The 23,633-nt window shown below is 39.6% G+C and overlaps 1 protein-coding gene across 2 annotated transcripts in view; it reads right to left on the reverse strand.

Moving 5' to 3' along the window:
• Positions 1–22,839, reverse strand: part of LOC145989854 (sodium- and chloride-dependent GABA transporter 1-like) — a 239,803-nt gene extending 216,964 nt beyond the window's left edge. The window contains exon 1 of one of the 2 annotated variants that reach the window (XM_083125312.1): positions 22,749–22,839. The gene's annotated coding sequence lies outside the window, so the exon portion shown is untranslated. Of the gene's footprint in view, positions 1–11,041; positions 11,175–22,748 lie in introns of those variants that run through there. The other variant, XM_083125313.1, reaches the window with a different exon arrangement.
• Positions 22,840–23,633: the final 794 nt, after the last annotated feature.

Here is a 23,633-nt window from a genome sequence, read left to right on the forward strand (position 1 = left end):
TCACAGTTTGATATGTTGGAACAGATTTTTGAGGAAGTAAAAGTAAAGTGCTCCCCTGCACTTTTCCATGAAGGTGTATAGGGGTGTGGAGTTAGGGCCCCACACTTTCTTGATCACGGCTGAAGGTAGGGGTGATGTGATCAGCACCATGCTCCTGACTACCTTTTCCCCTCAAAGTTTCCTCAAGGTACCAGCTTCATATGATGCTAGGTGGGCGCCGGAGCAGTTTGAATAGGTGGAAAACATCCCGGTTCTCCCCCGCAGGGGACCGACCCCGGGTCTCTCGCATAGTAGTCAGACGCCCTAATGACAGCTCCATTATTACTCGCTCGACAAATGCCGATGGTGCGCACTTAGCTTGGTAATTCGAAACATACATATCTCGTGCGATAAATACGAAGATGTGGCTCCCGTGTGACGGTAGATACGCACTCGATCTCCTGTTAAAACCCTGCCACTTTGCTCTGTGATGCAAATGGTTTTGATAGAAGTTGAAAAAATCGTGGAAAATGCATGATTTAATGTGGCTGTCGGAATTATTCCATGTACGTACAACTCTATAGTTTACTCTTGAGTAAAATGTTGGAAAACTTGCATGTTCTATGTACACAAACATAGACTAGAAAAGACAAGAATGTTGGATTTCATGGAATTTTTCGTTGTTTTAGGACATTTCTTTAAAAAAAAATCACTAAAAACGCCAACAATTCGCATTTTATGCCAAATTCGCATTATTTCGATATTTCGAAGGGCGAAAAATGTGTCCAGACATCACTGCACATTCCTAAACATAACTTCGCAGCAATTACCATTTTTCACGGTTTTGGCGTTTGCGAAATATCAATGTCCCTACTAATTGGAAATTACTTTCTGGCCACCCCTCGTATAAATCAGTAGATGGAAAGTGAAAATTTAGCAGGGCTGGGCTTTGCTTTTATGATTGAATGATTTGAGTAAATATTAAAATATTTACGTATTTATTATTAGTATGTTATTTCATAATATTGGACATTAACCTTACTCAGTGAGAGATTAATGACCATCTCTCATGAGTTTAAACAGACAGGACAGAGAGTGGCGTTAATTTCATTGCAATACTAGTGTTGCAGCAAATTTGAGGTTGGGAGCATCCACTTGCCAATTTTTATAACTTTCACAAATGCAGATTTATGTTTCACTTTTTCGTGATAGTATTCAATATATATCCCATTTGGTTGGATTCTTCTTGATATATAAGAATAGTGCAATGTCATTGTAAACGTATGTTAACTTGTGCGAAACCAGTAATACGTCAGGGGGTGTAAGGGGTACCTTCCACGTAGGCGCCAAAAAGTCAACCTTACTTCCACGTAGTGCACCCTGGAGTAAAGACTAACGAGGCTCTGGCGACTGGCACTATGACCAGTATAATTTTGTGTGTGTTGTCCTGTTTTTTGTCTTTGTGTGTGCTGAGTGCCCTTTTACAGCCTCAGCTTTTAACAGAAGTCAGAAGATTTTAAGATTTTTAGTTATGCAACGTTAGTGTTGTTATTTGTAATGATAAGGGGCTGGCCCCCGTATAATGTGACGGGAGCAAAATAGCCTAAGTGCTGACGCTCCAAAAATTGTAAATTCAAATTCAAAGTAATACGTTAGGATGATGAAAGCAACCTTCGTAAGCACTGCTACATTAAATAAGGCGAAGTGAGCCAGAAGAGTAACAATATTCGAGCAGCATATTGGCAGTCTACAGCTCTTCTTGTTTATGCATGCGTTCTTTGTTGGATGTTGCAGTCCATGCAATTTCTGTCGCATGTTGTAATGAGGTACTTTGTCGGGTGGTGATATTCGACAAAAATCGAATGTATCAATGGAACCTATTTGTTTCCATGTTCCTTTAGTTTGCCCAACAAAATGCCTTACTACGACGTCTGACAACTATCGGACGGCGCCACCCGCTCCCATCCTCTCCATCTGTTGACAAGTCCCTTTACTACTCCCATACGGACAAGAAAAAATGATAATTCAATGCATTTTCCACGTAATATTTAGAGGCTTAACCTTTACTCCCCCGATGATAGCATATGGTATCATCAGAGTAAGGTCGTACTCGCCCGATGATACCATATGGTATCATTTCATTACGAAATGAATGTGCTTTTTGGACCTCCATACTCTTATGTTTGGGTGGAAACTCTGACACAGGTCTGGAGCAAGCCTGGGAAATTCATATTGATGACCAACCTCCCCCCCTCTCCGCAACATATCCGTGCCATATTTCCGAACAGAATTTCACATTTTGGCTTATTCTTCAACTTGTATGGCACCCAGGAACATGAAACATGTTTCAATCTCTTTGGAAACGTCCATTCTTTGAAGAGAATACTATGGTTTGCGCCTTCACCCCAAAATAGCGGGAGAAGAGGGGGCAAACTCCAGATTTTTGTTTTTTTTATTAAATTCGGTGGTCACCCCCCCCCCAAGCCCCTCTTCGTCGGTCCGGCGTTCTGAATTGTACACGTTTGCATGCTATGATGTTCTAGCTGCAAAACGAAACTTATCCGAAGTAGATTGCTCCCATAGTGCCAGAATTATAATAATTTTCCTCCAAAAATGCAAATTACTATTTTTCGTAAAAACAAAATCACATTTTAGCTTTATTCAACTTGTATGGCATCCAAAAACATGAAACATGTTAAGTTCTCTTGAGAAATATCCATTCTTTGAAAATAATACTAAAGTTCGCGGCTTCTCTCCAAAATAGTGGGAGAAGAGAGGGCAAACTCAAGATTATTATGTTTCTTTCCATTGAAATTCGGGGGTCGCGCCCCCCAAACCCCCTTCCTCGCTTCGGCGTTCTAAATTGCACACGGTTGCATGCTATGATGTTTTAGCTGAAAAACAAAAGTTATCTGAAGTAGACTGCTCCTATAGTGCCAGAGTTATACGTAACAATTTTCTTCCAAAGAGTGTCCGAATTTAAAATTCCCGCCGAGAAGCCAGGGCGAGAGAAATTTCTCTCTCTCTCTCTCTCTCTCCCTCCTCCTGCCATTACTGGTTTCTGGCGACGTGGATGTGTGGGACATAAAAGGGGCCTAAAAGTTGAGGCCGAAACTTACGGACGAGATTTCCTGTTCCCGTGCAGAGTTCCATAACGATATCTTTAAATAAATAAATTTTTAAAAAAAAGTCAATGAAGACGAAATTCCCTGACATTTCCCTGACTTTTTTTGACACCTCAAATTCCCTGACTTTTCCCGGTTTTCCAGGTTTTCCAGGTCTGTCGCCACCCTGGACCAGTATTTATTTATTTATTTACATTAATGAACCCAACAGGCTGATGTCCAGTTAGAGAGTTGTTCATGTTACAGGTTATCATACATGCTTCAGTGAGCGTTATTTGAAAGTGTTTTAATTACATTGTTTTAAATTGCATATATGGCTTACAGAATAAATCAATAGTTTTGTTACGTTTTTCTAAGGCATTGCAGAGGACACTCATTCTCCAGATAGGAGATTTTTTGACAATGTTTGTTCGCGCTCTCTTCACAAAAAAATGTTTGATGATTGGGTCGAGTCTTGTTGTTAGGAACGCGTAATTTAAATTGTGCGATCCAAAGAGGAGAGCGAAGTTTCCCATTAAATATTTTCCAGAGCAGCAGCAGGTCGCGGACTGTCCTTCGATCGTCAAGCCTGTGTATTCGGAGCTCGTCAATTAGATTATTGTACGAATCAAATCTGGAATAAGTACCTTCAAGTTTGTACTTCATGGAACCTAATATTTTCGATTATACTCGCTCTATTTTTGTAGTCTGTACTATACTGACAGTGTTCCATATAACAGACCCGAATTCAAGTTTTGAGCGTACTAAAGAGTAATATAATACCTTAAGGGTTTGGGTGTCTAGAAAGCCTCTGCCCATTCTAATAATGAACCCGATAGTCCCTGGTAAGATATGGATGTTTGTCTTTGCCTTGAACGAGAAAAATAGAGAATTGAGTAAAAGTGACGTGTGTAAACAGATAAACACAATGACAAGAAAACTGCCTCCTTTAAGTAGGAAAAGAGTTAGTAGAGAAGTGGCACGGAATCCCAGAGACTCGGATTGATGGAATCGGTCGGGACAAATATACCAGGGAAATAACTGAATCGAACATTGAGAAGATAATGACAGACCGTTATTAGGAGGGAGAGACCAGGAGGAAAGGGGGGGGGGGAAGAAGGCGCAAATAAGGAATCTGGTAACTTGCCTACATTATGTCTGGGCGACAAAGGGAGCAAAGAAGCTCAGTAGGAAGAGTGAAAAAGAGTGAAGTGGGGATATTAAATAAATAAATCTAAGGAAAGATATAGCAATCTAATCACTTAGCTTAGAGTTTAGTGAAATACTGTAGTGAAATAGTTGAAGTCTAGTGAAACTAAGGGAAATGAAAGACTGTGTTTGTGAAGCCCTAAGCATTGCGAAGAGGAGGAGGGGTTAGGGAAAATGCACTAGAAATGTTCATCCTTGTATGCTATGCACAGCTGCAAAGGTTCGCACTTGAAAATAAATTCTATTCTATTCTAATCAGCATTCTCTATAGGATACGTCCGCAAAGCACACGCAAGCGTGCTCTCTCTCTCTTTTTTACACACACACGCACAAAATTATAGGCATTTGAATGCACGCACGTACATTGCAAATTGTGAATGCCGGGCAGCACTTTTCGTCGATGGTCAGCAATTGTCCAGGAAGTGACCTTGACCGTGGATCCTCCAAATGAGAGCCCGGGATGTCTCCAGAACGCTTCCATAAAAGGCAAGGCAGCGGATTGAAACATTCTTTCCCCCTGGGCAAGAGGGAGGGCTTCGAAGAAGGTTTCGAACAGGATCACCTCTGGAAGTACGCATCCTTGGGGGGAGCGAATTGTTCCAAGGTCGCAACGCCTTACAAGGGAATGCGTTTGTTACAAAGGTCTCTGGTCGCCCGCAACTTGCACTTGTCCTGCAACCGAATGGTTTCCGTACAACCTTGCAAGTGTCTCAAGGCAGGCACGTATCCAGGAATTCCTTTCGGGGGGGGCTCAACACCATTTTTTTAAGGGGTATAATAAGAACCTCACAATTGTATGTTCAAGACCAGTGGTGGCAATTGGGTTCCAAAAAGGGGGGGGGGGTGCGGAGGGCAGTGCAAGGAAAGTTTACTTTCTCTTGGCAGACAAGGCTTAACATTAAGAGGCCATAATGTTGAGGCAAGAAAATAAAAAATGGGGAGCAACCATCCCTTAAATAGTCGCCACTGTAAGGCTGTCATTTTAATCAGAACGTGAAATCGGAACATTTTTTACCACTCGACTCCTCTGTTTCCATGCATTAACATTGTGTGCCGGAACCATCTCGGTATGTGTGTTTGTCCATTTCTTCTCATCTGGCATAAAAACATCTATGGTGTATTTGAATGTTTTTACGAAGCTGTTACACATGCACGGGATGGACAATCCACTCGACAACGCGAGATTCAAACTGTGGGTTGCGAACTGGACGCAGACAGTTCTCGAGTATTTCTCTCTGATTCGAGCCTGAACACCACTAACTTATCTTGTCCTCCCATGTTTGCAGCTCGTATAAAAGCCAAAACTCACCAAATTGTTCAGATTCAGGCCTTAGCACTCACAAATGTTCAAAAATGCCTGTCACAGCTTCCGATGTCTTGTCATACATCGGCACGAAACAAAGGAAGTCTACTCGAATACAGGTGGATCACGAAACAATTAATGCACAGTGAAAACCCTTCCGTTCCAAACACATCTAATGTTTCGTCTCCCAGTATGATCAAATGCTTACTCATTTATCTCCAGTGACGTGCCCAAGGGAGGGTTGGTGAGGTCATAACCCCATTTGACCCAGTATTCCTTTTTTAAAAAATATAAAATAAAAAAGAGGAACGTCAAAGACAGGAAAAAAATGGCAAAATCAGGACTGACCACCAAAAATAGTATGCGTAACCGCTCTCCCTTCCGAAAATCCTGGGCACGTCTCTCTTTATCTCGGACCAGAAGTTTTTATCATTCTGTATTGGAGATTGAAGTAAGATGCGTTCTTCCTGCAGGTTTGGATATGATCCTTTAGGGTGCTGTCGTCTGCCTGCCTTCACACCTAACCTTAACAAGGCCCTAATTTTCCATCCTTGTGACTTGGATTTTCAAGACTTAGGAAGGTTTCAGACTGAAGGGACACGCAATACATGTCAATTGGAATGGGCCAATCAACAGCAACGTTTCACACCGTAGAGACACAAAAGGCCGCACAAACCTAATTTCGACTTGTGAAATCCTCGGGCGACACGGTGTGAAGTCTCCCTTCTTAGGCCACTGTCATTGTCACCTCGAAGTAGTAGCTCTTGTTGACCACAGAAAAAAATTATCCTCAACCGGTGGGAATGCTCCTCAGTTTTCTTCTCTTTCCTATAATTTCTGCTTCTTCACTATACAGGCAACATCTTACGATTTGATATATACAGGACATGTACTATGTAGACATTTTAACGAAAAATCGGTTGAAGTCAAGGATGGCTAGGTGGCTCAGTTGGTAGAGCCTGCAATTTCCGCCTACATATGCAACATATTCCTTTCTCTTCTCGACATTCATAAAATTTTCGGCTCTCTTTATGGTAGTTAGTGTTTGAATGTGTAGGCTTAAACAAAAGTTGTTTTTTTTACCATGAAATTCTCGGACTGCATATACGAAATTTAGTTCTGGCAAAACTAAATCATCACTCAAAACTTTGATTTTCAGTTGATCTATGCAGCTTATTTCTGTTTTAATAAACCACTCCAATATGCGGTACTGCTGAAATATTCACTATAGAGAGAGAGGCCTTGATCTCTTCGGCCCTCGAACCGAGCTAGCACTACTCTGAGGCCCCGGAAGTTCTGCTGTCGTCAATGTCTTCATTTTAGAATCACTATATCTTATAAAGCAACCAGAGGACGCTGACTGATATGATCACCAATCGACTGTATGAATTGTCTTACTTCTGAAATCTCATTAACCGATTCTTTGTACAGATCAACCGAAAAATTGAATCTGCGTATTTACGTATATCCTCATTATATTCTAGAACGTTCCGCAGATAAAACGATTCATTAATATTGCCAGTAGTTGGCTCCTTCTCTCATTCAAGAACGTACCCTCTCCCGACTTCCAGAGATTAGAAATTACAACGAATCGCCCTACTTGTGGCGCTACCTTTGTTGTGCAGCTTCCAAATGCTGACAAGTCTCTACATAGTGCTCAAGTGTGCTGCGACAACACCGAAAGCGTAAGAAAAGTTTACGTGCAATATTATCAACAACAGGGTTATAGAACATTCTCCGTCTTGCCTAGATAATTTTCTATCTCCTTAAATCATCGTCACATTATTCAAAAAGCCAAAAACCTAATTTTATCTAGTGTAAAATAGAAAATTTCCCAGAGGGAGGGGGGGCTCGAGCAGCCTCAACCCCACCTTGGATATGTGCTATTAATAATAACAGGGTTATAGAACATTCTCCGTCTTGTCTCGATAATTATTTCTCCCAAATTATCATCACATTATTCAAGAAGTCAAAATACTAATTTTATCTAGTGTAAACAGAAAAAATTCCTGAAGGTAGGCTCGAGCCTCCTGATTCCCAACTTGGATACGTGCTATTGACAATAATAAGGTTATAGAACGCTCTCCATCTTGTCTCCATAATTATTTCTCTCAGATTTATAAATTTATTATCTTCACATTATTCAAGACGCCAAAAATTTAATTTTATCTAGTGCAAATTGAAAAATTTCCTGAGAGGGGGCTCGAGCCACCTCATCCCCACCTTGGATACGTGCTATTAACAATAACAGGGGTATAAACATGCTCCATCTTGCCTCTATAATTATTTCTCTCCTTACATTATTTTCACATTATTCAAGAAGCCAAAAACCTAATTTTATCTAACGTAAACTGAAAAATTTCCTGGGGAGAGGGTCGAGCCCCCTGTGCCCCATCTTGGATACGTGCTATTATCAATAACAGGGTTACGGAACATTCTCCGTCTTATTTATTTCCTTAAATTATTGTCACATTTTTTATTTCACACCACAAGAAACCAAAAACCTCATTTTATCTAGTGTAAACCTAAAACTTTCGGGGGGGGCTCGAGCCCCCTAAGCCCCCCCTCTGGATACGTGCCTGTCTCAAGGTAAATGACCTTGCGGGATACGATAGGAACTGCTGTGCTTGTTCGGCAGGATGCCGGTTTCCAGACTCGTTAGGTAAATATTTGCATTCCAATCGTGGGTGGGATATATCTACCCAAACCAGAATTTTACGCTGTGTATTGCGGGAAGTATCATCGAAATAATGTCCGTTTGACAAAAATAAATATAAAATTATTGACCAATTACTTGTTGCACTGGTGACTTTGCAGTTCGTTTCTAATTGTATTTTTTAAAGAACTCACATCGTATCAACTTCACTGACTTTGATCGGACGTTAATGGAGTTATGGGAACGTAACTTGTTCCCAAGCTATGTGCATTTGCGTTGCTTAACCCCCCCCCCCCCCAGGTTTTGGAACCCAATCGCCACCACTGCTCATTTTGATTTGTCTTCTCTCTCTCTCTTTGTGTATGAATATATATATATATATATATATATATATATATATATATATATGGGTATATATGTATATGGGTATATATGTATATGGGTATATATGTATATATACCCATTCCCACCACATGGATACGCATAAAAACTTGTTCGAAATGGAAATTTTCACTAAACGGAAAAATTTGACATGGTATGTACGTCTCTGGTTACCAGAGCTACGAGACAACGACTGGTGAAATTATGCGCTGTATTACAATTAATAATAGTTAATATTAACGCAGGCCCATACTCAGAGGGGTGGGGGCATGCCACACCCTTTCGAGCCATGAAATATTTTAATGTGAACCTATAAGAAAACCTACAAAAACAACATTGACTTTTTTTTTTTAGATTTTGCAGGAATTTCGGTTTCATTTAATTTATAAATATATTATTTTCTAAACATAGAGTTATCATGGCTATGCTGGTACAAGACAACTATAGAACATTTGAAAACATTGTTAATTTGTGGAATACAGTAGTGTTCGAATACACCACAAAATTGAATGTAAAGAATGAACACCAAGGTGTACGCCCTGTGACAGACAATAATAGAGCCTTTGTATGCAAGCGACTGGTGGTTGAGTCGGATCAGGGGGTCTATCGGTAAGTTGATTTTCCCGTTTCTTCGGACCATTGTAGTACCTGTAGCTGCAATACTTGTTGGTTATCTCCAGGGTGCGAAATATCTGGGGTGTGGGTGGATTTTCTTTCTCCTAACAATCTTGTTCTAAAATTTCATCGAACAAAAATTTTCCATTGGGGAAATATGAGCAATTAGTTTTCAATATACTTGACTAAGGATAATACAGAAAAAAGCAGGCGAAGAACAAAGAATATGTTTGTCTCTGTCTGAATGTTGTATGCATCTCCCTTCCCAACTCTCTCTCTCTCTCTCTCTCTCTCTCATTCTCTCTTTAGAGCTGGTAACATCATGGGGTTAAAGCGTAGCAAAAACGTCATAGATTAGACTTTAAATTTATATCAAATTTGACTAGTCAGGAACGGAGCCATAACTGTGAAGGGGAGTAGGAGAAGCCACGGGTGGTCGCCCCAATCACTGAGGCAAAGAATGCACGACTTATTGATAATTATTAATAGAAAGTAACAATTAAAGAAATTTAGCACTTAGCTAATACAAACATTTAAACTATTTTGTAATCTCTTGACATTTGAAATCTCCCTCCGTCACACACACATGCGCATGCGAGCACGTACTCCCCTCCACACACGAAAAGCAGCATATTTTCGGATCTGGCCCCTTTTAAAAAAATCCTGGGTATCCCTGTAATTAAAGTACATTTACGTAATCATCAAACAGTATCAAACTCATTTGACACGAGTCTTCTGCAATTTCTTTCCCCTTTTAAAGGTTAAACACATAGAAATCGTGGATGGTGTTCAGCTTGCCCAACTGGGATTTTTTTTTTAATTAACTGTATCCTAGCATCTTGTTTCAATACAAAGGAAATGTATTTCCATATTATTATTTTGCACATGATCAGGGATTGTTTATTACCTATTTATGACTGGAATTTATTGTTTGACTGTCTTGAAATTTGACTGTTTGTTTGTTTAATCTAACAAACCAATGGAATCCACAAGACAAGATGAATAATAATAACTAACAAATGAATAAGTGGAAACGAAAACCACAAGTGACAAAAAGGATGAATGCAACACAGACGCCATCATACTCTGCTAAGTAGAGGAGAAGCTTGCTTATATGAATGCTATAACATGCCCTGTTCATGTATTCACAAGTTAGCTCACACACTAAAGGAAAATGGAGTGAAATATCTAAAAGAAAATAAAAAATAAATGAACCGGAACGGCCCGTTGTGGTGTCTGACGAGACGGAAAGGGAAGGTTGCAGATTTTTAAACCATTCCGGTCCTCTCCGGTCCATTTCGAGCACTAACATAAACAAGAAAGAGCGTTCAACCAACATACATTGTCTGCGAAAACTCTTATTATGGATTTTATATGTGCAAATTATATCGTTATGTAAAACTCGAATATAAAGTGATTAAAAAAATATATATAGAAGGAACACACACACGTCTGCTTTGTCGATATTTACTGGATTCACGTGGCTTTAAGCGAAGTACTTTGTATCTTAATGTATAAGTCGCAGTTTCATTTTCACATGAAAATAAATACATAAAAACATGCTACACACATCAAACCTCAGGAGTTAACGCGTTACGTAACAGCATAACACGTTAAATAGGCAAATATGGGACATTATCCCTCGGTTTCAATTGTAGCACAAAACTCTCTTCTGTTTACAAAATTAGATTTTACAATCTCCACATCACTTGGACGTCATTTACGATGAAATATTGAGAGACAATTTGAGAAGTGTTAGAAAATCCCCTTTTAAGTATTTAAGTCAAAACATACCCGTTCTAAAATGACAAGTCTCAATTTGCGCTGGCAGAAAAGTATTCCTTGTATTCCTTGTAACCAACTTGTGATGCACACAAACTGTATGCTCTGCAGTGAAATTCCTGAATCCCCTTGTTGTTAGGCAGCAAACACTGTCCTGATGTTCGTCCGGGTTGCCTAAGACGTAGGCGTAGTGTGAGGGAGGGCAGCGTCCTTGACAAGGGATGTTTACTTCATGCGTAGGAAGGGAACTGCACATGCGCGCTTCATCTCCCGCCAAATTGACGTCGTAACGTCTCTCTTGTAGCGCTGGTTGTGGGTGGTATCGGCCTGTGCTCTATTGTATGCTTGAGCAACTGTGCGCACGCGCAGAAGAAGGAATCAATAACGAAATGAACAGTAATTTATTCGTCGAAGCTGAGAATGTGATGGATGTGACTGAAATTCGCGCCCCGTCTATGCTGCGTACATACACGTTCGTTAAAGCTTAACGCCCACTCAGACGCTGTGAAACGCGGCAACAGAAAGCAACAGAACTTCTGTTGTCTGCTTCTACTAAAACCAAATGGTGTAACGTCCACTACAGGGAAACGAGAGGAACATAAGCGGAATTCCTGTGCCAGAAGTCTGCCGGTTATCTTAAGGGTTATCGCCCACTGAGACGCAGGGAAAAAATCTGTTGCGCAGTGGACGTCAAGCTTGGAACTGGAATACCAGTTTTCATGACAGTGCTCAAGCTCTTCAAGAAAATAAATTTCTAAAGAGGGCTTTTGAAATAAATCGTTGGAAAAGGTTGGCAACATTTACTTATAGACATCAAGCAAACAACCACTACTTAAATAAAATAACTCACTTAGCGTTTAACGACAGAGAAAAGATTCAGGTATCCTTGTAAAGGTCTTAAAACGCTCTACAATAATAATATAAAACGTTTGATATTGCTTCATAATCATTAAATAATTTACGATTAATACCCCCTATACGCCTTCATGGCGTGGTGCTAAGCACAGGGGAACACTTTACCTTTTACCTTTTTACGATAAAAGGTTAAAACAGAAAATGGAAAATCTAATTTTCTCATGTTCTTGTTAATATATTTCAGACAGCATGTCGAACAAACAATATACTTTATTTTATAAATTCTAAAATTGATTCCCTTTAGTTTTGTTCGAAAACGAAGGTTCTATCTCTATTCTGTCAGAAGTTATTTGCGTTTAAAGATTACGCTATAAATTCTGATACGGCGGCCATATTGATGACGTCATATCTCCAAAACTGGCAACAGGATTCTTTGGGATTTTTTTGTGACAAATACTCCTCAAGTAGTTGTACAGTGGGATCCATGAGTATTACTGTGAAAATTATCCATCACCATGTTCGTGCACTTTTGACCCGATAAGATCTTCAAGAATTTAAAGAAAACTCAAAACAAGCTGTTGATAACTTCTGCACCAGCATACATAAAAATCTATCGCTTAAAAACGCATAGGAAGTAAGAGGAAAATTACTGAAAATAGTCATAGGCAATTTGCCGAGCAATACTAGTGGATCCCGCTGTACGTTCCAGCACGTTTCGTTTTATTTTTTTGAATGTCTAGGTTTACCTCCAGAAATGCCTAATTTGACTACTAATTGGCCATTTTGCGCATTCCAGTTGCAGATTAGTTTCCTGAGGTGCACGGCGTAGTAAAAGGTAAAAATCTCGCTGCACTTTGTCTTCAAAGTGTGACTCAGTTCTGAGAAGTAGACTCGTGCCAGTAAGCGTCATGGGAGGGAATAAATAATGAATCACAAATCCATTTTCGTATCTGGCACGTGGAGCCAATGTTCCGCTTTGATCTTCCGGTTAGAATCGATTCTCCGCTCAATCTAGTTCTACTATTTCCATTAGCGTTTGTTTGCTGTGGTTTTGGAACATAATGCACTTTCTTTCAGAATCAAATAACCACATAAATTGTCAGCAGGCAGGCATGTATCTAGAAATATATTTTTGGGGTCAGAACCGAGGTCTTAAAAATAATAATAAATTAAAATAATATTAATATGTAAATTAATTAATAGCGTATTATTATTACATGAATAGGTACAATAACTGTTTAAGAATAGGGATTTAACAGCTCGTGTTCATTATCTAGCTTACGTGTAGTTAGGATCACCAAAATTTGCATAGAAACAACTGCCTGCCAAGGAAACTGTCAAATAGACAGAGAATTGAAAATTTTTTAATCACAAAAAATGATGTTAGATCCAGTTGACAAAAAGTAAAGTTAGTGAAGTGTCCCACCATCATTTTCATCTAAACAGCACTCATTATCATAGTTACGATTAACCAAAAGTGCCAGGAAAGCAACGCACAGGCTAATGATAAAAATACAAAATTCCAAAACTTAATGGTCATTATTTGATTACTGATGATTGTAACACAGTAAATATATTCAAACTTGACAAAAAATTAGGAGGCAAATTGCACCAAATTAAAAATTGCCTACTTGCAACACGATTCACTGACATGTAATTTGTTACCATTTAACTAACTAACTGGTCTTGAAAGTGTATGTCTGCAGGAACACAAACCATCTGTTCCTATACTGGGCAACATCAATTCAATCTTCTTCATCCTTACCGATTTCCTTCAGGTCCATCTCAACGTCTTGGCCTTCCTACAGGTCTCTCTCCATCAACAATAATCCTGTAAACTCTTCTTTCCTCTCCCATTCGTGCTACATGGCCTGCCAACTTAAGTCGTCTTGATTTAATTATTCTAATAATATCTGGACAAGAATACAAATTGTGCAGTTCTATCGCTATCTTTCTCCCTAAAACATGGAATTCAATATCAACCAATATTAAATGCCCATCGCTTACAGTTTTTATTGGCAGCATTATTGACAGGTTTTCGGGGCTTGGTGGAGCAGTGGTATTGTACGTATGTTTAAACTGGATGTGATCCTCATGATGGTAACCAACTTGATTATCCACTTTAAGCCCCTTTTGCAAAGTTTAGGGGGTGTTCTCTCCTCCTCCTTGTATTTACACTTTCCGATTGGACAGACTCTTCCGGGCGCAACAACCGGATCGATCTCTCTCTTGAGCATGCGCGAAGGCATTGTTGACCAAAGATGATGCAATCGAGGTGCACGCTTGCACGAGGTCACACAACTGAACGGGAAAATTCGGGAAGGGAGAACTTTTCTCTTTTCGCAGTTAAAGCCTGTAACTCGTGGTAATGCTAAATCTAATTGGTCAATTAAAAATAAAATTGAATCGTTAATCTAATGATTAGGGTTAGGATTCTCATGACTTAGCATATTTCTTTTTTGTAAGGGTGATGTGTTCCGTAAATACATAAAAATTCATATAATTAAATTAAGGTGCGTTTTAAGGGCTTATTCAGCATATTTAGCCATTTCTGCGTGATAGAGCACATTTTGATAGATTTTCTGTCATATTCAGCAATCAGCATATTTTAGGTTTTTCAATGAATATACAGCCATTTTCGAAGTGCATTCGTAAATAATTAATTATTGATAATTGTAAAAAAATCACCACTTGAGTAAACGTTGGAGAAGGAATGAATCCACTTCGAAAATGGCTGAATATGACCAAAAATGTATCAAAATATGCTCTATCGCGCAGAAATGGCCAAATATGTCTAAACATGCCCTTAAAAATCACCTTAATTTAATTAGTTTCTTCATAATATGAATTTTTATATATTTAGGGAACACATCACCCTTACCAACAAATTAAATATGCTAAGTCATGAAAATCCTACACCTAGTAATTAACATAGCATCTTAAAATTAGGACTCCGTTCTTGTTAAAGGATGCCGTTTAGAATTTACATTAATTAGTGAGAAAGGTCAAGTTTGATTGTTCTTGTTCGATTCTGTGCGCTGATAATTGTGTATGCAACGCTCTCGTGCGTCGCGGACCCAGTGCATGTGCAAGAGAGGCGTGTCCCGACATGCAAAACGTTCATTTGTGGAAAGCACGTGGTCGATTTGTACAGCAACTGCGCTTTGGGTTCCTTTTCAAAGGGAGACATGTATCTATATTTTATTTGATTTCCAATATCTATTATGAATGTTGGCATGTCCGTTGTAATGCGCGTTGGGTCACACTATTGCGTCTCAAACGAAATATTGACTTTCTATGGTGGTGACTGTTAAAGCATACTGTGCACTTACTTCGTTCGTTACTTGCAGTAACCTTTGAAAATTTAAATGGTCTCTATTTCTACACACAGAACCAGTGGCGGCAATTATGGGGGCGAGGGAAGGAATTGCCCCCCACTTTTTGCCACTTTTGTCCCCCCCCCCTTCCACTATGATAAACCTAATACCCTACTGTCTTTTTTTACACCTTGCAACCCGGGTTTTGGAACCCAATCGCCGCCACTGCACAGAACCCAAAACTTGTCAATTTGACACATATATGTTGACTCCAATAACACATTAACGTGCATAAACTGCACATGAGCACTTTTGGGTGTATCAAAATGCACACAGAAACGGCGCTTTTATCAGCTGATTTTCCGTGTGATGCTCTAAAAATGCATAATTTCAAAGATAACAAAATTTCGCGTTTAATGCATTAATTGACACAGCTAAATGTGTAGTTTTGATTACCTTAATTTCTAAAAAAAATCTCTCATCTGAATTAGACGATTTCTTTCTCACTTCCTTGCACTGTGTGACGAAGAAGAAGATTAAAATGTATTCTTTCCTAGTTAGATTAGTGAGAAAGTACACCTACAGGGGATGGACAAAAATTATTGAAACACCACGACATCGGAACGGGTGATATCGACGCAATTTTTACACTTGAAATCGGACGCGGTGCGGCATTTTTTTTATTTTGCGCCGTGAGATAGGACCCTGTCGGACTGGGGGTCTCACTTATCGCACAACACTTGAGCAACCTTGTGTTCTGACGTCACGGGAGAGAGCTTTTTAATTTTAGGCTAGATGCCTACGTTGTCAGTTTAGGCTAGCTATGTTTAGTTCTCTTAGCCGAAATAATAATTTTTCATTGTATTTATGCTAATGAAACCTAACCTAACAGGCCTAACCTGACCTCGTAGGCAATCCTCGTCTGACGTCAGAACACAAGGTAGCAAAACTGCTGTGCAGAGAGGAAGACTTGTCGGACTGGTAGGAGTCGACAGTTGCACTGTAGATAGCGGGCAGCGCAGTTGATACTGAATTATGTCCCAGCTGACAGTGTTTCTAAGAGGGTAAATTGTTGGTGCCCGCCTTGCAGGGGCCTCTGTTACCAAAGTAGCCATGTTATTTGGCGTATCGAGAGGGACTCTATGCAAGATCATGATGACCCCTAATAGGGTGTCCGGAAAGACATCATCAGATATAAACCTGCTTAGACGGAAATGTACACTGAGTGACAGAGACAGAAGGATATTGAGGAGGATTGTGACCATGTTTTGCATGAAGAATGGTGCAAGATCCCATTATCCACCGTCCAGGACTTGTATTTGTCCATTCCTCGGAGACTGCAGGCCGTTTTGGAAGTTAAAGGCGGTTCTGCACCTTATTAGCTACAGCATTCCGGCTTTTCTTCCCAGGTGTTTCCATATTTTTGTCCATCCCCTGTACATATTACTTTACATTTGAAATAGTACTGTAAATTATTTATAATATTAATGATTAAACATTTTCCTCAAAAATGTGTACGTGCAAAAAAATATGGTGTGTCGTACGTGAATAAAATAGTAAAAGTATAACAAATAATCTGATGCTCTTCGTCGCGCTGTCATATCGACTTGAAATTACCCACAACTAAGTCTGTTGAAAGCCATTGCATAACAGCAGAGGCAGATATTGCTACACTGGTTAACCTGATTACTGTGACATTCTGGTAACTTCTTCCGGTACAAAAACGGAAGCTCTGCTAAATGCACGAATGAAACTCTTCCTTGTGAATCGGCTATTTTCCTCTTTAAGACTTTTGCAGTTATTTTCTCTTCACTGAACTGAGGCGCAACTACGAACTTTTGTCTTGGGAAGGGCAAGTACGAGATAAACCTGCCAATAATAATAATAATAATAATAGTAGTAGTAGTAGTAGTAGTAGTAGTAGTAGTAGTAGTAGTAGTAGAAGCATAGATGTGCGCAGAACCTCTGATGAGGGGGGGGGGTGGCAAAAACCTTGATGAAAGTTCAGTTGGGAAAGATAATATAAATATATATATATATATATATATATATATATATATATATATATATTAATTAAGAAAACCAAGAATTCATTGTTTCTGCATGGTACGTTATAATGTTTCCATAACGTCTCTAAGAGGAAAGATGAATGTCCTGGCGCAGTTGCTCATTTTTCGAATTTCAGTTGGTCTGTTGTCAAACGTATTTAATGCAACAGACGATCGCGGATGATTGAAACAATTTTCAAGATTTTCACACATTGCAATATTCACAAATCTACTTTGGCTACGTATTTCTTTCCGTAGTAAATAGTAAACAATGCCAACACTAAAGTTTTTGAAACAAACAAATAGAAATTCACCCGCCTGTAAAACCGTAAATTTTCACCTCGCAAAGCGCTTGAAAAAAGTGTGACCGCGGCCAGCGAGTTTTACCAACTCTATTTGACGGATGTGTCCATGGACATGTTTTTTGTCTTAATAGACCGAACACTCGGAAACGTTTATCTTCACATAGAATACGTCACTCGTATGTCAACTATCATGTTTTTGTCTTTTGAAACTGTATAGTTTATTTATGAATATAAATTTTTACTAGCTTGGTTGATATGCTACATCGCTAACAGTATACAGTACACTTGGACACTTAATCGTGCAGTTCGTAACACTGAGGACATCAGTAGACCGATCCGATGGCACTCTGGCTTTCTTTCGGGCTTACAAGTTGAAAAACAAATTTGTCTCCACACAACCTACCCTCCCATTGGATCCTTCAAGTTCGCCGGGGGATTTCTCTGGCTCCTGGTGGCATTGTAGGCTACAGGATGGCCAAGGTGATACTACACAGATGTTTTGTCAACACGCTGCGAGAGGGTGTTCATGGCCCCCCATATCGGGAGGCTTGCAGGTTGATATTCTGTTGAGGCAACCCGGAAGAAATAATGAGAAACCAAAAGTTAAAGAATTAATTTGTAACATTTATGCTGTATGCCACCACTGCTGGCCTTGCTGTACCGGAGTGCATATATATGACACACGAGGGTCATTCGGAAAGTAACCGCCGTTGTGGCGTGGCGCTAGTAGTAGTGGGCAGAGCGCAACCGTTATTACATCACGCAATCTGTGATTCAGTAAGCTTCCAGCTGTGCTAGTGAGAGCATCGTAGTGCCGCGCGTGTGCTGGTTATGACGTCACATAATGTGTGCTGCCATCGAAAATCCCGCCAAATGCGAGATACACAGAGTGATAAGATTTCTTTGGGTAAAAATTCGTGGAACGTGGTACGACAATCACTTCTGAAGTTTACTTTAACACTTTGCAGAAACTGAGAAGAGCCATCCAGAAGAAACGTCGTGGTCTGCTGACATCTAAGGTTGTGTTCATGCATGACAACCCTCGCCCTCACACTGCTCGGCGAACACAATACCTTTTTGCGCGAATTCAAATGGGACTTTTTTGATCATACCCCGTACATCCCGGACGTGGCTCCTTCTGATTTTCATCTGTTCACTCACATGAAGAAGTGGCTTGGGGCACAGCACTTCGTTGACGATGAGGATCTTCAAAATGCTGTGACAGGTTGTTTGAATTCCCAGGCGGCCGAGTTTTATGCAGAAGGGATCGGTAAGTTAATGAAACGCTATGGGAAGTGCTTGAATTTACATGGCGACTATGTTGAAAAATAAGGACAGCTGTACCTTTCAGATGTAAAGTAAAAATTTGTTGTATCTATGCGGGTTTTTTATTTATACCCAAACGACGGTTACTTTCAGAATGGGCCTCGTATATATATATACACACACACACATTGCTTCAACATCGAGGCACCATAACGAATAAATAAATTGTCTCTGAAATGTGCCGTGCTCTTTTTCCTCCAAACAATTGTGTTCATGCATTTAAGACAAACTCTTTAGCAGCAAGAGTCTGAAGTACTTAGTAGTTATAACTCCTCTCTTTGGTAATTTACAATACATTACAGAAAACAACAAAAGTGCGAGCGAAGCAAGCGAGAAAATTTTACGAAATGTATTTTTATTTGTATAAAATTTGATATCGATGGGGAGCAATTACCCCTCTGTGTCCCCCTGCAGGTGGTTTTGGCCGCCTGGAAGAAATAATGTAAGAAAGACGCGAAAACTAAATCCATCTTGAGTATCATTTTTTATTGCTACTCTTCGATTCTACTAGTCTTACTTTCTTTTACATGAATGCTTGCCCCCTTGGCCTCTAGAATTGATTTCCGTTCAACATTGGGGATGGGCAATGCCCATAGCCCCCCCTGTGGTTTCGCCACTGCACTCCCTTCCCGCGTAGTTGCTTTAAAAATAATTAATTTTCTTTAAGCGTATAATATCGTTTAATAACGGCGATAAGATTCCTCTCCACCAAATTTTAGGTGAAAGTACAATAATGTAGGAGGGACATGGACGTCTGGAAGGGGGTGGGGAAGAAAGGCCACACCTACCTCTTAGAAATCGAATGTCAACCTAAAATTTTACATTTCACCCGTATAATTTGATTTCAGCCATAGTAATTTACATTAATGCGATAATTTCAAATTCAAGTGGTGTTTTTTTGAGGGGGCAACACTGTTATCGGAGTAATTTTCCCCATAGAAAAATACCTTGCTTGTCCCTCCGTGGAAAAAATCTGCCGACGTCCATGATTATGGGGGAATTTCCCCCTCCCGTGCGAATGCCTATGGGTAGTAGTAGTAGTAGTAGTAGTAGTAGTATCAAAGATGTCTATTATCCTCGTAAATTACACAAAAAGGGGGTAGAAGTCGGTGCTAAAGGAATTTTGCTGGAACAAATGATTTGCAATCTTTCTTTTCACCAGGTTCAATTTCACATTAACTAATAATGGAAAACAAGCACACGAACTGTATTTTTGAAATACAGAAAATGCATGATAAATGCATTCCGAATATATGTCCTTTGGTACATATAACGTGCATAACTTTCATGCGCAATATTTGTTTTACACATATGCAACATTAAATTGTGTACGTATTGAAAGTTTCTTTAACACACATATATACAACATATATTATTTAAATACATTCCATAATCAATTCATCCACCTCCTAACAAACCAACAGCAAAAAATATATAAAGTGTCTCTCAAAGTTTCTTCTCTCCTTTTTCTTCAAACAATTATTCATGCATTTAAGACACAACTAATTAATAGAAGTCTTACTTTGGTAATTTACAATACATTACATAAAACAATGGAGCAAGCAAGAAAACTTTTAGATCCAAGTTTTGGCAAACTGAAAACAATGTTCATTTAATGTGGTGCAAATAATTTCAAGGGCACCATACAACTTTTATCCATTTAGATCATTCGGCGTCCAGGGCCGACTCCCGCCGTCCTTTAGCTACTGTCTGAACTTGATGAGAATAAGGTTGGTTGCTTGGTTGATTTAGTGTTTCAAGTCCGCTTTATGCACAGTAAGGTTAATCGGAACTGGACCTACGGTTTGAAGTGGGATCCGAACCACTATGTGTTGATGAGACTAAGGAAAGCAGCTATTGCGACCGAAGCGAGCAAGAAAATGTTAAGAAATGTATTGTTATTTGCACAAAATTTTAATTCGAGGGAAACAATTGTCCCTCTGTGCCCCGCCTGCAGATGCCCTTGGCCGTTAATGTTTAGCCCCCCTTGCCCCACGTCCGTATGGTTGCGCAACTCGTCCCCATATAACAAATTGTCCTTTGTACCATCCAGTGCATTACTAATGCCACACTTCGTAAACGATTTCACCACTGTCTTATTTATTCATGGCATCCACCTATTCACAAACCTCTTTCTTCCTGATGGTGTAACCTAAGTATCGACGTACTAGATGCACCCTATGTTTCGGGCCTATTTTTGAAGGGAAGAAGTGCGTCCCACGCTGGGGTTCGTCGTGCTGACCACACGCAACACCGTAACTGCTTGGATGATCTCCCACCTCGGCAGATGGGAGTGAGGTCAGTAGTCGGTAGGTAGTCCCTGTGCCTCACGGGCTGTTGCGCCACAGGTTATGCGACACGGGTTATTATTATTACTCACATGAACATGGATTTTAGTTTTGCTATTATATAATCCAAACGTGACGAATTAGTGTAACAATCGACCGTACAAGAATAAATGGTTATGAAAATATTACTTAGCTGGCGATTTTATTTCATCTCAATTGAAACAGAGGAAAAAAACATTCTTGTCAGAAATGCCAAGCATCCTTTGAGTGATTCATGACAGTCGTTGGTGGGAAAACGTTTTTGTAATTTAATTATCCAAAAATGTGACACCTACGAAAACGAATTTCAAATATCTACTCTTGTATAACTGAAGACGTAAGTAAGTAACAGTTGTAAAGGTTCAGGTCAATTCATGAACCATATTTACTTGCATGAAATTTATTCTCTTTAATGTAAGGCCATCTCATCTGTGTTAGAGGAGATCAACATCAACGTGGATACAGCAACATGGACCACACAAGGAATGACAAAAGGAAAACAGTGTGAACAAATGCAACAAAATCTGAACAGATGGCAGCAAGGGCGCCCACAGGGAGGGGCCAGGGGGGGGGGCACTTGCCTCCCCTGATATTTTTGGAAAGAGTTAATGTAATTCGAATGGTGAAATTTTAGTGATATTTTACAACAAAAAAATATTCTTTCTTGTGACTTACAGGCCTTAAGTTACAGAAACAACAACTATTATATACAACAATAATTATAATATTATTAGTATTATTGAAATAGGGTTACATTTAAACTTTCAGTCTAATATCTAACTATAAAAACAGCCTTTTGTCCTAAATGAATTAATATGCTAAGTACACAGTTATGCAAATATGTATGGATATCCAGAATATGAAAATTATAAATGTATGTAATTTCTTAAAAAAATATAAGTAATAATAATAATAATAATAATAGCAGTACTACTATACTACTACTATTAATAATAATAATAATAATAGTAATAAAAGTTTCATTGACTCTGCCCCCACCCCCTTGAGAAAAATTCCTGCGTGCGTCCTTGGATGGCAGGGATGAAAGTTTCAAAGACTGATTCCCACACCTCACGTCCTTCAATGAAAACGTATTACGACGACACACTTGTCTTCTATATTAAACAATCCACGCGAAGCAAGTAAGTGCGACATATTGCTTAACTGTCCATAACTGAATTAGCCCCGTCCAGTTAGCTGCACTTTTTGACTCTCTTTACACTCGAGCGTGTAGTTGGTTGCACGGTGCAACACCGACTCGTCTAGTTCGTTGATTTGGGGGTCAAGAAGTGCATTTGGTGTCTGCACCGTTTGCACTACGTTCTGGAGCGGTGTGGTGTAGAGTCACGTGGTGCGTGTTAACTAATCAAATGCACGTTTAAAGCAGCAGACAGGCATTTGTTGAATCTTCTGAACTTGAACACCGATATTCGTCTACTTGATTGAACGTCATTGCACCAGCCTGACTCACGGATAGACCTGCACTACATCTAGTGTCAAAAAGTGCAGCGAACTAGACGGGGCTATTACTTAGCGCTTACCTTGGAAAGAATATACAGCACAAGAACGCCTTCACTGCAAGAGTCACTTCACTGTGTGAGTCCAAGTGAACTTAGGTAGCTACGACTGGACTTCTCATTCAAAACAGGGTGTCAGAGGGGGTTGCAAGGGGGGAGAGCAGACGAAAAGCGTCACGAGTTAAGTCAACGGTACTACTTTCAAGCATTTTATTTCTGGAATAAATATATTCTTGCACTCACTTAATACATCACAATATACATACTCTTAACGAAGAGTTTGTCGGTTTTGAAGATGGATTAAAAAACGTTTAATACTTCTAGTGCTTCGCTGTCGTTGACACTTTACTTGACTGCGCCAGTAAGGACGCTGGTCGATATCGAGGGCAGGGCGCTGGCGTTCGATCGTCGGCGTCGAGACGACTCACCGCTTCCCCCTCCCCTTCAAGCCACTACTGGGTATTCAACCCTGTGTATGCAACATGTCCTCCCCACACCCTGATGCAGAAGAGCAGTTTTGCCAACCTTGTAGAGAAGTTTATATCTAGGACTAGGATTTTCATGACCTACCATTTTTCTTGCGATGTGTTTCTTTATAGAAAATTAAATTATGAAGAAACTAATTAATGAAGGTGCTTTTCAATGGCATATTTGACCATTTCTACGTGATAGAGCATATGTTCATAGCTTTCCGGTCATATTCAGCATATTTTCGCTTTTCCAAGGAATATGCAGCCATTTTCGGAGTGGATTCGTTGTTACTCCCCTCAGGTTGTTGAAGTTTTCACAATTATCTTCACTTCCCAGTTTATTTCCTGAAAAACGTTGAAAACTAGTCTCCTTTTCTAATGAAATGAAATGAGAAAATGGACTTTGGCCCAAAATAACTCTGAGCAAATATTTGCTTAT

This window comes from Lepisma saccharinum, chromosome 7 (genome assembly GCF_977018435.1).
Source record: "Lepisma saccharinum chromosome 7, izLepSacc3.1, whole genome shotgun sequence".
NCBI classification, from domain to species: domain Eukaryota; kingdom Metazoa; phylum Arthropoda; class Insecta; order Zygentoma; family Lepismatidae; genus Lepisma; species Lepisma saccharinum.